General features: G+C 42.8%; 1 long non-coding RNA gene across 1 annotated transcript in view; it reads right to left on the bottom strand.

Annotated features, from left to right (window-relative positions):
- The window catches only part of LOC116282618 (uncharacterized), a 42383-nt gene extending 36512 nt beyond the window's left edge, over window positions 1-5871 (bottom strand). The window contains exon 1 of the long non-coding RNA XR_012078816.1: window positions 5449-5871. This is a non-coding gene — a long non-coding RNA (uncharacterized lncRNA). The remainder of the gene's footprint in view (window positions 1-5448) is intronic.
- Window positions 5872-12916: the final 7045 nt, after the last annotated feature.

Below are 12916 nucleotides of genomic sequence, written 5' to 3'. Positions count from 1 at the left end.
TGATGGACCTCCTGCCTTTATCGCCTGCTTCCCCTGATACCGAAGTACCCAACCCGCTATGCTGGCTTCTCCTCCAGGCTGCCTGACACTTGGGGGCAGACATCTGTGTCTCAGAATTCTTGTGTCACCTACGCTTCACACCCAGAACATAGTAGGTGCTCACTCAAGTTTTGGCGCATGCATGCAAAAGCCTTCGCTATTTCCTACAGACGTCTGGTGCTGCCCTGTCCTCGCCTTCGCTCCTGGTGAGCTTCCTGCGTGGAGGAACCTCCTCTTCTTGTCTTAAGAAGTAAGCGGACATGTGTAACAGTGCCATTTAAAATTGTGCATTGTATACATTTGCTATTATTTTATTTTATCCATTTATTAAAAATCTACTCAACTTTCAGAACTCATTTCTAGTGCCAGTTTCTTCATGAAACTGTCATGTATCCCTTTAAGAACCATCCACTTTCTGAACCCACAAAAAAATAGCTCTCTTTCCTTTCCTTTAAAAAAATTGTGGGGTGCAGGGATATTTCAAAGGAGATACATCACTAGTCTGATATCTATGTTCTGGTTGCTCATTAGGTGCACACTTGCTATAAAATCTTTGATGCTAGAACAGTAATTTGGAGACCTGTCATCTTCTGCACTCCCAGTCCCCCACCATTGCTTACTAGCAATCAACTGAGCTCAGATTTAAGTCCCCTGAGGCACCTGACACGGTGCCTTGCCCACAGTAGGTTTTTATTATTTGTGGACCTGAATTCGGTGAAGTGATGTGTATGGCTCCCAGTATCTTCCATCACAGGAAAAACGAGTTAGCAATTGGGAGCTGAGTTTATCCTGCTTCAGGAACCAGAGGGAAAGCAACAATGGCCCTCTCACAGGACCAGCAGAAGGAGAGATGGATCCATATGTTCCACATTGAGTAGCTGTCTATCTCTGCCACTTAGCTTGAGGGATAGAGGAAATCAAGCCATTATGAAGGGGGAAACATGAGTATTATGCAAACACAGGCATGTTTCTTGTGGAGCTAATCTCTGTGTGATATTTTTGTTCCCAGCCCGCTGGCTCTGCTGGAGTCCATTTGCCAACCAAGTCCAGGGCAGGCACTTCAAACATATCACAATCTTGTTTCTACCTAAGGGCTGGGAAGTAAGTTACATAAAATTATGCTGTGTTTTCAAAATCCTGTATTTGTGATTTGAAGTTGGTCCACTCAGTCAGTTAAGGGAGAGCTCTATAATTCAATCTTCCTAATTATCCCCATGGATATTAAATGTTTAGGACTTTGTAGGATCTTCTTCTCTAGGTGATGATCCATCACTCCGCCTTTTTAAAAATAAACTGAGAGATGGCCAGAATCTTAGGATGAAAAAATAACTCCGATGAAAGTGTTCTGGACCACTCTCCCAAAGCAGCCACGGAATTACAGGAAAAACATTTATGGGGAGAAACCACAGGGCATGGGAGGCAGGGTCTAATTCGGTCACCAATAAGTCCATTGTTTCTGTCTTGGGAGTTTTATTTTTCCATGGAAGTCCTTTAAAAGGGCTAAAGCATTTAGAGGACCACTTCAGTTCTATATGGGGTCCCAGAGAGTGACTTGGGCAGTAGCTGGGAGGAGAGCTGAGGCTGGCACTTTGAGGGGCAGGCAGGTGAACTCTGGTGAGGCAAGGAGGTTACTCCCAGACTGGGTTGGATTTCATGTGAGAGTCAGGAGGTCCAAGAACGAGAACCATCAACACTAAGTGAGAAACAAGTTATTTTATTTCTTTGTCTCTGGGATATCCATCTGTAAAATGGGTACAATAGTTCCTGGACCCAGCCTAGTCCCAGATAGATCGCAGATGTTCCCAGATTCCTAGTTCCCAAAGTTGTTCCCAGATTCCTAGTTCCCAAAGTTGTTCTATTGATCAAATCAGAAATGAAGGGAAAAAGGAAAAACTAAAACGGTCATCAAAGCATTTTGAGATGCTGATAAATGTTATGGAAATAAAACACACTCTTAGACTTTCATTTCATTTTGAAAGAGATAATATCATTGTCTGCTTATTAAGCACCCTCCCCCAATTAATGAGAGATGTTCAAATGCTCTGAGCCCTTAGGGCAGAGCAAGCGTGACCATGGGAACTGACAGCCAGCCTTCTGTGGACTGCGAGTGGAGGTAAGAAGAGGCTCTTGGGTTGGAAGTCTTTGCCTAAACATGATTACACAATATTTGGGGAATCAGTTCCAAGATCTCTTGAGTTGCTCATGAGATATTTTGTTTATTAAATAATTTTCTGAAATGTACCAGGTTTTAGTGACTCATGGAGTCAGGCAAACATATGTATGACATTTAGAATTATGGACTTAGAGAGGGGGTGTTCATCTAATTCACCCCGTGTTTTACAGGAAAGGAAACTGGATGCCAGAAAGTCTAAACGACTTGCCTGGAACTGTGTGCTCTGTCTGTGGGAAAACTGGGGCTGAAACCCAAAGCTCCAAGCTTCCCAGCTCAGTGTTCTCTCTTTCGAACACATTTTCCATGAATATTCTGACTATATATTTTATTTTCATGGTCAAGGCTGAATCCTTGGAAGAAAGCAAGAAGGATTCCCCCCACCCCCATAATTTCAAAAGGAGAAACTCTTTTGTAATTGTTACACATTGTGTTTTTAAGAATGTACAATTCTCTGTAAAATTTATAAGCCATAAAGTACTTTTAAACCCATTTAATCTTAATCATGATTCAAGTGAAGATTGTTATTAACACCGAATATGGACGTGGCTTGGTCCAGGTTTCCAAAAATCAAAACAGAAACTCAAGAAAGACTGGGGCTTTCGGTTCCATTCTTGGAGGTTTTTTTTTTTCTTATGCTACATGAAAGTTGCTACCTAAGTGCTTTTAAATATGAGTGAGCATCAGTAATGGAGATGAGACTTTTCCAGAACTGCCCCCAACTTCGTCTGACTCCAAGCTGAAGCTGGACTCTGCCACTCAGGGTGACAGGCCAGTGGATGGAGTTTTCCAGTTCATCAACCAACAGATCCTCACTTCCTTAAGAAAGGCCTGACTGAATTCACAATAGTACTGGTAATAATAATAATAATAATAATAATAATAATAATAATAATAATAAAAACAGGTGACGTTTATCCAATACTTATTGTTTCCTGATGCTTTACAAGTATTAACTGATTTGATTTTCCCAGCAGGCCTACAAACGAGGCACCATCCTATTACAATTTTTCAGATGAAGAAGCCGAGCCACAGAGAGGTGAAGTAACCTGCTCTAGGCAACACAGTTAGTAGATGGCTGGTAAGTAAAATTTGGATTTTTTGCTTTTTTTTTTATTAAACACATGTGATGTTTTCATAAAATAACCCCAGCTCCTCAATTCTTTGTCTTTGGGCACAGATCCTCCCCTCACTGAAGCTCTGAAATGATTGGGTTGAATTCGCGGGTTTTGAGAATTCCTTCTAGTCCCACCTGCTACCTTACGCTCTGTGAACCTAGGCTGCCTGACCACATCCTATTTTTATTCTCCCTTGTTCTGCTCCACCTAACCCTATTTCCAGGGATAAACAAAAGTCACTTTATCATTATCATTTTTATTTATGTATAAGCATGAAGTGTCCAAACCTTCCAAAACATTTTAACTTAGGAAAAACAGGGAAGCAACAGGCACTCCTGCTCTCCTCCCTCCCATTTTCCTTCTTAAAATAGTCATTTTAGCAAGCCCTTTCCTCAAAGGTAATACAAAGTTCTCCACAAAGGAATATAAAGTCCAAAATCCCACAGTTCTTTCCTTTGCGCCAACAAGTTCACAGAGATAAAACCACGCTGAAATGAACACGAGGGCAACCTGAAATGGGGAAACAGAAGATGAAGGCACCAAGTCAACATCGAGGCTTGTGCGCAGCTCCTGCAGAACAGATAAGGATCGCCACTTGCGTGATGCTGTTGGAGTGTGTTCCGGGCGCCCTGTATGTTTTGAATTTAAAGTCTTTTCAATATCGCCTGTTGCAAAGCCACCCTCCTTGCTGCCCATGAAGGACGAGGTCCCAGAATTTCTCTCCATCTCTCCTTTGAGGGGCCCAGCTGTGAATGCAGTGGTATACTTTGACGTTAACTCAGAACTGAATCATCACAAATTATAACTTTCTGCACTTACAATCAATGAGTTTTTAAAAACAATTAAAGATGTTGAAATCTGCACCTTTTTATACGTGCAAGAGTTTTATGAGGTGTCTTTACCAAGCCGTGAAATACATCCAAGTATTGAGGCAAAAGAAAAGTTCAAACCATGTCGAGCGGATTGATGCTGAAAACAATCGAAATAATTGTTCACACGTATGTTTGACATTTCACTCAGAAAGGGGTTAAAATCCCGCTTGCATTGCATTTTCGTCCTTATGAATTAAGCACTAAAATATGCCCACTTCATCGTTTTCCTCACACGCCTAGCTCCTCCTTCATTCTGCCTTGTCTCCACTTGCCTGCAGACAGAGCACCCCATATTTTGCTTCTGACTCTGAATAACTGTGATCGCTCATGATGAGAGAGCTGGTTAATGAGATGGCTGTGAGATGTTGGGAAAGTTCTGTTTTGCTTATAAAGCCATGACTGTCTCTCTTAAAATGTAACTTTTATCTTCTGACAGAGAGCTTTGGAGCTCACATCTTTTTTTTTTTTTTTTTTTTTGCTCAGTATTTTCATTAGTGGTTGATGGTTTCTATTCAAGGATTTAATTCTTCAGGCGTGGAGAGCTGGATCGAGGATGAGGATACAGGTGGACGATTCTCCCTGCTGCTTTATCTGTGTCCACAGTGCCTTTACCGAGCAGCATGGTGAACTGGCTCACGGAGGAGAGGAAGGTTTATCCTTACATCGTCTAATGAACCCGTCCCTGTGGCAAATGCTCAAGGCGGATACACACCTCACCACCAAGGCTAACGTCACTTTCTTCCTTCATTTCAGAGGGGATGCTGGTGACTCAGAACTGGCTCGTCAAATAGGAAGGCATGTGCATGCTGAGTTTGGCACAGATCACTTCCTCTAGCAAGAAGAACTGGCTAAATGAGGGTCATTGTGACCTTCACCTGGCTTCTAGTTCAGTGAATAACCCAGAAGCCATAATAATCACTTGATGTATAGTCACCACTTGAATTTTCTGCTTCATTGTATGTACAGTCAGAGGAGAACACATCCCGCAATGCCCGACGTGGATCTTTCTAGCAAGGATGTAGCGCGAATGTAAGCAAAGTGTCCTTTTAAGTCAATATTTGCTGGGAAAAGCACAGGGTGTTCTTGGTAGCTCTATGATCCATAAGGCCGCACACTCTCATAAAAACATTCAACTCGCTACATATTTATAGACAAGTACAATGAAACAACAGGAAAAAAAAAGCAGGCCTACATTTTAATAAAATCAAATTCATCCCTGCTCTGATAGGCAAAACGACTTTGTACTTACATAGATCATGCAGGGAGTCTTCGGCCCGGTGTCTCCTGGGGAAAAAGCAGCTTTAAATATGTCGTCGGAAAAGAAAATTGTGTCTTTGCTGGATTTCCTTCAGATGAAACTGAATGGATGAATAATGTGTAAGTCTTACGCCAGTTAAAAAAAAAAATCCTGTGATTTGTACAGCTGTGACTGAGAGGAGTCAATTGACACTTGAAGGCAAAGAAGATGAAAAAGGAAAGAATAAATGAGTGGAAAATTCCACAACGCAGACTCCCAGGGCTCTCTCAAGGACAAGATTGTTACTTGAGAAGGCTCTGTGGAATTTTTGGCATTCTTGCATTATCTCACTTTGAAGATGGAATAAACTAGACTTTTCAGCCAGTCTCACGGTTCTCGAAAGTGGGCTCAGTTAGATTTGCTGGGACTCTTGGGTAACGCCAATTTCTCAACATTTAACTGGATAATTAAGGTTTCAAAAGGTTTGGGCAATCGTGATCTCTCTTAGTGGAAAAAGCAGTTTCATCTTTGGGAAGTCTATGGTAAATTCCCTTCCCATGGGACGCCTACTGTTAACCCAGAAAGAGACCCACTTTGAGGAGAATTTTGGCTACTTGTGCAGTCCACTGCTAATCGTAAAAAGTATTGTTCAAACTCATTTACTATGGAAGTCAGGAGAACTGTCAACAAGTGGGCTTGGAAAAAGTCAGGCAAGGGCTGGGTGCTGGTGATAAAGATATGGTCCTCTGCTCTGCCACTGTGGCAGACCATCTAACAAAACTTAACCTGATCTTACTTGTGCTTTGCTGTACACCTGAAACAGACACAACATTGTCAATCAACTACACTTCAATAATAATTAATTGAGACTTATTACTCCTTCAGGATTTAGAAATATTTCTTATTGGCTTCTCACTGAGATTTTTCAATGCTTGCTTTAAATGATAAATTTGAGTTTGCTTTCATGTTTTCCAGGATAGAAGGGATTCTGAAAAAAAAAAAAGGTCGGTATTCAGGACATACTTGGTCATTGCCAGAAGAACCTGGTGAGTTATATCAGGCTTTTCATATAGACTAGATTACATGCTAAGGATGCCCTCTAAAGGGTCACTCCACTGGCATGGGGGGTCCTGCAGGCTTTTCAGGACAAGTTCATCTTTTAGGGTTGCACTGGACATCACTGCATAGGCCCTGAGTAGCGCATTATAGTGAGGCTTCAGGGTGTAAGGTATTTTCCTATAAGAATGGTTGGGAAAGGTTTTCTGATCAAGTTGCCTCTTTTTGAAATTTAGACTTCGAACAAGATGCAATGCCATCATTTCCCTTTTATCTCATAAGGCAGTCTGTAACTTGTGGAATGAAATGTCCTTAATGACAGAGAATGTAGCCTTTGAGAAATTTGAACCAATAAGGAAAATACACTACTCACGGTTTTCAGTAACACTGCTGCTGCATTAGTTGGGGAGGTTCTCTTGGTGAGCAGTCACGGAGAATGATGTAAAAAGTAGAGAATTTTTTATTTTATTTTATTTTATTTTATTTTATTTTATTTTATTATTTTTTTTTATTGTAGTATAGTCAGTTTACAATATTGTGTCATTCTCTGGTGTACAGTATAATGTTTCAGTCATACATACACATACATATATTCCTTTTCATATTCTTTTTCATTATAGGTTACTGTAAAAAATTCAAAATAGTTCCCTGTGCTGCACAGTGTAAACTTGTTGTTTACCTGGTTTTGTGAGGATTCCCCTTGTATTTCCAAAGAGCTAGGCTGCCAAAGTTCAGTAGGTATTTTGTGCAAACTGTTCCATCTGTAGATGCAGTTTTTGTTGTATTCGCGGGAGAGGATGATCACTGCATCCTTCTACTCTGCCATCTTGGCAAGCCCCCCAGATAGAGAATTTATTAAAATGATTCCGAAGACTCTCATAGGCTCTAAGGAAGAGTTGAATGGGTGGATAGGCCTTGGGAAAATGATGCATTGTGGAAATTTAGAGACAATGTCAATAACTCAGTTCTAGGGACACCAGATTAGCACCAGATTCCCAATTCTTGGGAGAAAGAGCCTTACTGGGCCAGTGTGGGTCAGTGTCCACCTCGAATCCAAGAGCTGGGGTGAGAGGGGCAAGATCACACAGCATAGACCTGGCTTCTAGGGGCCTGTCACCACCGTGGGCAGGGCCCCAGAGAGACAATGCATGTGACTTACTGTCGCTGGGCAGCCACAAGGAGAGGTGCTGAACTCAAAATCATAGCTTTTGAGTTCTACATGGAATGTTTTGAGTGTATATATATATATATATATACACACACACACACAAAAACCCCAGGTGTTTCCTTACACACCTCAGAGCTATAGTTAGCATAGTCATAGGGAGAAATTACTACAGTACTGGGTAATGAGTTGTGAGGAACATCACCTTCACTAGCATGGCCCAGCTCTCTTGTCAGATGCGTACCACAAGATCATTGGAGTAGAAGTGTGATAAATGGGAAATAGCACATAGCACACACACTAAAACACCCCGGGACATCAAAATCTAGATCTGTGTATGTCCTTTGCTTCACCTGTGGGTACGTAAGAGCCCCTGTGAATTCATTCACTGATCTGACTCAGCTTTCTGGATGTCTTGTTTGTGTCAGTCTCTGTATTCGCCATCAGGAACTCAGCAATATCCTTGGTGGCTGCCGAAGAGTTTACAGTCTAGAAGGCAATTCAGTTCAGTGGGTTTGAGCCCCAGTTGAGGATAAGTTAAGCACCCTATGGGAGTACATTTCAGAGACATCAACACAGATGTAGGGGTCTGGATGTCGGGGAAGACTTCCTGGAGGAGTAAGCAGGAAGAAAGAGGGAAACTGAAGGAACATGGAGATGGGAGATAAAAGAGAAGGCATGAAAGAACAGTTCAGCCAGAAATATTCAATATCCAAGAGGCAATATCAGGCATTTTTCATATGGAGAACTGCAAAGAGAAGAATAATGTGGGGAGATCTTGTAACTCGAGAGAGATAAGCAAAGGTCAGGTGATGAACGGTGTGATGAGCTACACTAAGGACATCATTTGGAGGACAATGAGGTCTTATCAAAGTGTTTTAAAGGTGGGATACATCATAATGCTTTTTTTCATGATAGCACTCTTGAATTACAAAAATTGCTGTGGAGGTGGGACTAGAGCAGGTAAGACTGGAGGAGAGGAATGCTAGTTAGAATGACAGGAACGCAAGAGAGAGAGCAGTGGCCTGAACCGAAGTGGTGCTAGAGGCGATGGAAAGAAGCTGATGAACATGAGAGATTATTGATCTATTGATCCTATTGGATGTGTTGTTTGATGAGAAATGGAGAGTGGTGAGCAAAGAGTCAGGGTGAGGACGGAGCCAGGGTCCCAGCTTAGACAATCCAGTGGACAACAAGGAAGTCACTGAGATGGGGAAGAGCAGGGTGGGGTCAGAATAGCGAGTTCTGCTGCTGGCACGGTGTGCTTGGAATGCTCACGTTATAGCAAGTAGGGGTGTCCAGTGGTCGGTACTGGTCTGGTGACCAGGAAAAGGATGTGGGATGGAGAAATACATTAGGGAGTCAAGGAGTGTAGATAGACGTATACTGAGAGAAGGGTTCAAGAGAGCTGTTACTTCTCTCAGTCTTGATGAGGCCCCTATGTGGCAATGCTATAAAGATATAGGGTCTTCATTGTCTCTTTAGGGGAAGGGGGCTGGAAGATTTGGTTACCGGCACCTTTGAGAACAATCACGGGTGAGACTGAAGCAAACCTAAACCGGCCAGGGAACCCTCCCTTTGGCAAGGCCGATTTCTGGTGATGGGAAGGCAAAGAAGAGATTTCTCTTGCCTTACAGAGTACTGTGTGTGCTCAAATGAGTTACTAAGAGTGACAAAACATCTCTAGTGCACGCTCTCCATTCGTATGCATGGAACCTCATTGGTGATCTGGACACGCTGCTTCTCCCGTGAGGGCTGGAGCAGGCAAGGTGGAATGCTGATCAGGTGGCTCGTGTGGGTTGTGGTCCTGTCTACCTGGGAGGCTCGCTGATGAGATTACGTTTATCTCCATTTCTGTAGACTCAGAGCCTTGACCTGGGTCTTGCAAGTGGAAGGCACTCAGTAAATAATCATTGATTGTATCGAGCTTCTTCGACAGAAGGACACCGCCATATCCTAGGGACTCTTCTTGTGTTGTCCAGCCACTTCTTATTTCTCAGTGTGGGGTGAGGATGTCCGGGAGGGTGGACTAGAGACAGGCTCAGATTTTTTTGAAGCTCATGTTTTCCTAGTATGGAGTACTCGGAAGTTCTCTGACATTTAGGATCCTCCAATTGTGGAAAAGGCCCCCTAAAATTCTATAAACAAATCTTCACCCTCAATTTTTGTTTGGTGTCTTCTGTAGAGTACTCTCATTTTAAAACATATGAGTTAAAACTTATAGCCAGGAGAGGACAACCATTAATGGCTATGTCATTAGGATTCTTCTGGTTGCAAGTAACAGAATAACCAAAATTAGCTTAAGCAAAGCGAAAATGCGACTTCAGGCATGGCTTTAAATAGGGCTCAATGATGTGGCCATGGAGAGTTACTCTTGTCACTTTTGGTTCCACTTTCTCTGGGTTGATTTCATTCCCAGGCAGAATCTTCTTTCATGGTTGCAATATAAGAACTATAAAATCCTTCCAAGCTGAAATCCTGCAGAAAAAAGTGAGAGTCATTGTTGTAGCATCCTCTAGTGAAGTGTCATTGGCTCTGATGGGGTCATTTGACTACCATAAACCTGTCATTAAGATTCAGAGGATGGGAAGTACTGACTAGCTTAGACCTGGTCTTAGGCTCTACTCTGAGGCCAACGCATATGGGCTGGTTTGGAAAGACAAGTTGTTTCCCGGGGGAAATCTGGGTTCAGCTACCAGGAGAAGAGTGAATGAATGCCAAGTGGCAAGAACAATCGATGGCATGTGATCCACTGCTTCCCCTTCTGCATCCATGGCAGACATGAATAATCAATCGTGGTTCTTTTTCTCACTGTAACTGCACATGGCTTTGACAACCTTGTCAAGGCAGTGCTGTAGTCAGCCACTAACAATCCAGCAGAACTGGAGAGCGAGATGAACACTGCTCTGGATGCAGAAAATACCTGAAAGTTCCTAGAGAAAGCTGTTCTTTTCCTCCCCAGTAAATCAAGGCAGAAGTGGGCTAAAATAATTCTATAGTAAGGGTAAAATTAATCACTGATGAGCATTTTTAGTTGCCTCCTTTTTTTGTTTATTTCTCTATGTGATAGCTTGTTAATAAGAAATACTTTGTTTATAGGTTCTAAGAAACTCTCTGGAGTTGTGGGATAGTAATAAATTTGTTCTTTTCAGAGTGGACATTAAAAGTGTTGGAAAACATTCTGTGATTTCAGTGGGCACAGTGTGGCCAAAATAACTAAGTATTTTCCTACAAGAAAAATGCAAAACATAAACAAATGAAATCAGACTCAAACAGATGGGTTTCCTTCTGGGGCTCAGTGGTCAGGATTTCAGGAATTCTGAGTCTGAACCCGGACTCTACACCACTGTCACCCATAAGTAGCCTCTAGGTGACCACTGGTATGACCACAGGGGTCCCAAGAGGCCCCTTGGGCCAGAAATTCCAGAATGAAACATTTATTTTTGTGATTTTTAAAGCTTTGTTTCCTTTGTCTCCTTTTAAAATGCCCTTAGGAGGGCCCTGCGAGGAACAGGCTGTTAAGTTCTACTGGCCTTTTACAACTGGATAGCAGGCATGTTGGATTGTCCTTTGAAAGCAGGTTTTATGATAGAGGAAGTGGGAAAACCAGTGGGGGCAGGGCGGATGCCAAAAAGGGATGAAAGTGTCCTTGAAGAGGAGGCTGGGAAAGCCACAGACAAATGTTCCTTCTCCCTTTCTTAAGGGATCTTAGCTGGAGCCTTGGTTCTGCAATTTGCGAGCCTCCAAATTTTAAACGTGTTTATTCTGTCCATCTAGCCCACGCGGAGACACTTATTGAGCATCCAATGTGTCCAAGGCACCGAGGGGAATACAAAGATGTAATTTCTGACTGAGGAATCTTAATTATATGAGGTAGAAAAATAGTACTGTTGTTCTGGTTTGCATAATGTGTCAAAAGCTTTCCAGGTCATGATCTTAAAATTCCTCGATGATTATCTGTACCCTCTAGTCTAGAAAAGTATGTTCTTTCCTCCATCACAAAATGTTGTATTTTCTCAAAATTCTTCTGGGGGTTTAGCAAGGAAACCCACAGGAGATGCTGAGGCATTTCACTCTGTCTCTGGTGTATTTACACACTTGTCCTCAGTAACCTCTACCTCTCTTTCCCCTCCCTCCTCTGTCTTCTCCTCTCTCTCTCCAATCCTTTCTCCTCTTTTTATTCCCTATTTTGTATATTCTTCCTCTAACACCTCCATTTTTTTGTTTCTTGGCACAAAGACCAGTCCTGTGTCCACTGTTTTCTTCACAAGAAGGCTACCTGGTGGTAGGGCATCAGGGGGAGGAGGAAGAGCTGTGGTTTATAATCTGATCAACTCAGGCAATAGTGATTTTAGCTTTATTTCAGGTCCTAGGTTGAGCTTTACGCACTTTGTAAGACGTGGCCCCACGTCACTTTTCTTCAGAATTCCAGATTGCCACGTTGGGTTAATAGCCACTGGGTTTATCCCTTTGCCCTCACACAAGCCCAGTAACTGGTGGTCCTCAGAGGTGAAATGGGCAAGTGAAATGAATACCTCTGCTGCCAACGTTTTAGGAAAAGAAATTCTAACAATTTTGTAACTAAAAGCAGCCTGCGATGTTGAATGTGGGGGTCAGCTTTATTTTACACTTTGATTCTTAGCATTTATCAGTCAGCTTCCACATTAATGAAAGTTGATCATAGTTGTTCCCGAATAAAAAACCAACTCTTACCAAGAAAAACAAAACAAAACAAAAACCCTCCCTCTGCCTCTTTCTGTTTCTCTCTATAACCTCTTCTTTCTTCCTCATTCTCTCCCTCTTTAATCTTCCTTCCATCCTCCTTCTATTCCCCACCTCCTCCATCCCCTCCTTCTCCTCCATCCCCTCCTTCTCCTCCATCCCCTCCTCCTCCCCTTCTCCTGCCCGCTCCTCCCCTTCTCTCTCTCTCTCTCTCCTCCTCTCCCTTTCCCCTTCTTCTTGTCTCTCTCTTGGACTTTCTTCTCCTCTCTTCCTCCCTTAGCCTTGCTTCTTTTGGAATTTGAGCTTATTTCTCCCGCCTCACACAGACCTCCACATGGTGAGGAAAAGGAGGAGTTTGACCTTAGATGGTTTCAAGTTTCTGCTAGCCCAAACTTGACCCCCAACAAAGTGGGGTGAGGACTTCTGGTATCCACCCACCCATCACGTCAACTAGCCCAGCTTGGGTTGTGTCTGTAGTCCTGGGTCGGTTGCCCAGGCCAGGGGGACGAGTACCACGAGGTAGCCCACCTGGGTTGT

This window comes from Vicugna pacos, chromosome 12 (genome assembly GCF_048564905.1).
Source record: "Vicugna pacos chromosome 12, VicPac4, whole genome shotgun sequence".
Taxonomy (NCBI): Eukaryota; Metazoa; Chordata; class Mammalia; order Artiodactyla; family Camelidae; genus Vicugna; species Vicugna pacos.
The sequence above is the reverse complement of the archived record's forward strand: the minus strand, read 5'-3'. Positions and strand labels throughout refer to the sequence as shown.